This window comes from Prionailurus bengalensis, unplaced genomic scaffold (genome assembly GCF_016509475.1).
Source record: "Prionailurus bengalensis isolate Pbe53 unplaced genomic scaffold, Fcat_Pben_1.1_paternal_pri Un_scaffold_109, whole genome shotgun sequence".
In the NCBI taxonomy this organism is placed as follows: domain Eukaryota; kingdom Metazoa; phylum Chordata; class Mammalia; order Carnivora; family Felidae; genus Prionailurus; species Prionailurus bengalensis.
Window position 1 is genome coordinate 9202 of NW_025091205.1, and position 3358 is coordinate 12559.

Genomic DNA, 3358 nt, shown 5'->3' on the forward strand with positions numbered 1-3358 from the left:
CCTTATCAGCAATTACTTTGAATGTAAATGAATTAAATACTCCAGTCAAAACTAGAGGCTGGCAGAATGGTGACAGAAAGATGATCTAACTCTATGTTGTCTAAAAGAGACTCACTTTATTGAAAAACACAAATAGTTTGACAGTGAAAAGTAAGAAAAGGTATCCCCTGCACACAGTAATCAAGAGAGAACTGGAGTATTTTCTACTGATATCAGACCAAATAGGTTTTAAATAAAAGAAATTTAGAAGAGACAAAACAACAAAGTTTCAATAGAGCAAGAATATCTGACAATGATAAACTTTTAGCGTTAATGCCCGATCAACAAAATCTATGAATCAAAGTTTAATAGAAGGAAAAGGAGAAGTAGGGACCCACAATAGTAGCTGGAGAATTCACTGTCCCATTCTCAAAGCTGGATAGAGCACCCCACAGAAGAAAAGTGAGGAAACACAGGTCTGGAGCAACACAAGAAACCAGCTAGATCTGACACACACATACACAGCACTCTACCCACGAATAACAGAATACACGTTCTTCTCCAGCGCACATGGGACATTGTCCAGGATACACTATATGTTAGACTACAAATTAAGACTCAACAGTATTGAAAGGAGATATGACACAAAATATCTTTTCCAACCACAATGGGATGCAGTTAGAAATCAAAAACAAAAGGAATACCGGAAAATATACAAATAGGGAGGAAATTAAACACACTCTTAACCAATGGGCCCAAAGAAATCCCAAGTGAACTATTTAAAAAACATTTAAGTCAGTGACCAACTCCTTCCTTAGCGAGAGTTCTGCTCACCCCCCCGCCCCCTCGGTTCCATGTCCACCTTCCTCCCATCAGGAGAGCCGGCCCCACAGAGGAGGCTGAGGAGGAGCATAGAAAGGAAAGTAAGGGTGAAGAAGACCTGGTTGCATCTGGAGAGGTGTCTGCTGTGCCAGAAGGGGAGGTGGCGGCAGTGGCTGCAGCATGGGTCGCATCTTGTGGAGAACAGTGCATGGGCAGGGACTCCCTCCTGGCCCTTTCCTCCCCACACCTCAGGTATAGAAGAATAACCTCTCCTTTAGTGAACTATGTGGCCTCTTCTGCTGTCCGCCTTTCCTGGGAAAATGGCTTCAAAATTAGCATTTTTGCCACCTTATTCAACTTATATGCTGATGTATGATGAACGTGGAAGCCTCTGGACTTTACACCGATCACAACCAGCAGACTGGCAGCACTCTTCTAAACAAAGAGATGCTATTAGTGTTTCATGACTAGAACCAGTAAAGGCAACAGAATTGTCTGCATGTTTGCACGTTGTTCACCCAATGTCAAGTACGCTTTATTCTTCTCACATGGAAGTGCTGTTGATCGTGGTCAGATGAGCAACTCTATATAGGACTGGGATCACAGAGTAATTGTCATATGCTCTCATAGGATTATTCTGGGTATGGCCCAAGTTCTGGGAAACCATCAGACAAGAACCTCTATGCAGATATAGAAGCTGCTTGGCTTGCTCTTAGGACAAGATATGGATAACGCCCTGAAAATGTGATTCTATAATGACCAAATTAGAGAGGGACAGTACCATCTGTGGATCTTGCAGCTTGGTGTAAGAGTGCTTGCATAATTCTTCATTCCCCTTTGACCTCGGCAATGCCAGTCACTTTTCCTGATACCATGAAGACCTACTGTTTGGATGCATTCCCAAACATTGACAAAGTCTCTAAGATAACCTCTCCAGTATTAATTCACGGGACTGAAGATGAAGTCATCTTGACCCTTCACATGGCCTCACATTGTTTGAGTCTTGTCAAAGACCAATGCAGCCTCTGTGGGTAGAAGGGGCAGGTCACAATGATATGGAACTTTATGGACAATACCTTGAAAGTTTGACACAGTTTGGATCACAGAAACTGGTTAATTTGTAGATTAGTCTGTAAATTTGCATACTGGGCTTTCTCTTCTTGCTGCACTGAATTCTTTGGTAAATAACACGAGGCCTGAAGGTTTTGTTTGCAAATCATGTGAGCTGCCTTCATAAATGTACCAGTAATGAATTGTTAACAGACTTCATGGAGGTTTTCATTACCAGAACTAGAAACTGGAGATAACAGTACCATACCTCCTCTTAAGGGAGACAATGTATGATAACCAAGGAATACAAAAAACTCAATGTATTTTACAATAAGATAAGCATTTAAACCTCTATCCATATACAACAGAGTGTAGGTCATGTCTAGTGAACTTGCACATTTTTAACAGTTTATTCTATTGTGAGTTCTTGAATTGTTTTAGATATACAGCTTTTTATTGAAAAAATATTACGTTGTACACCTGGATAAGACTTAGTACATTGAGCTGTTTTCAAAATATTTTTTTAAGTTTATTTGAGAGAGAGAGAGAGAGAGAGCAGGGGAGGGGCAGAGAGAGGGAGATACAGAATCCCAGGCACGCTCTGTACTGTCAGCACAGAGCCTGATGTGGGGCTCGAATTCACGAACCGTGAGATTGTGACCCGAGCTGAAACTAAGTGTCAGATGCTTAACCAATTGAGCCACCCATGTGCCCTGAGATGTTTAAAAATATCTATAGGGGCGCCTGGGTGGCACAGTCGGTTAAGCGTCCGACTTAAGCCAGGTCACGATCTCGCGGTCTGTGAGTTCGAGCCCCGCGTCAGGCTCTGGGCTGATGGCTCAGAGCCTGGAGCCTGTTTCCGAGTCTGTGTCTCCCTCTCTCTCTCTGCCCCTCCCCCGTTCATGCTCTGTCTCTCTCTGTCCCAAAAATAAATAAACGTTGAAAAAAAAATTTTTTTAAATAAATAAAATAAAAATATCTATAAATTTGTTTCTGATATGCAAAAGCAGTTGGCAATAATTTTACAGCATTTGATTTTATAGAATTAAAATTTCATACAGTACTCATTTTGATGTTTAAAAATAATTCACAGTGGGGCGCCTGGGTGGCTCAGTTGGTTAAGCATCTGACTTCAGCTCAGGTCATGATCTCCCAGCTCATGGGTTCGAGCCCCTCGTCGGGCTCTGTGCTGACAACTCAGAGCCTGGAGCCTGCTTTGGATTCTGTGTCTCCCTCTCTACCCCTCCCCCACTCATGCCATGTCTCTCTCTGTCTCTCAAAAATAAATAAACATTTTTAAATTTTTGTAAATAAATAAATAAACAAATAAAACAATGAAAGAAAAAGGAAAAGAGGGGCACCTGGGTGGCTCCATTGGTTAAGCATCAGACTTCTGATTTCAGCTCAGGTCATGAACTCCTGGTCATGAGATCGAGCCCTGCTTTGGGCTCCATGCTGAGCATGGAGCTTGCTTAAGATTCTTTCTCTCCCTCTGCCCATCTCCCCA

At 42.2% G+C, this 3358-nt stretch overlaps 1 pseudogene; it reads left to right on the forward strand.

Annotated features, from left to right (window-relative positions):
* Window positions 1-855: 855 nt before the first annotated feature.
* Window positions 856-2256, forward strand: LOC122478611 (annotated as a pseudogene).
* The last annotated feature ends 1102 nt before the right edge of the window (window positions 2257-3358 follow it).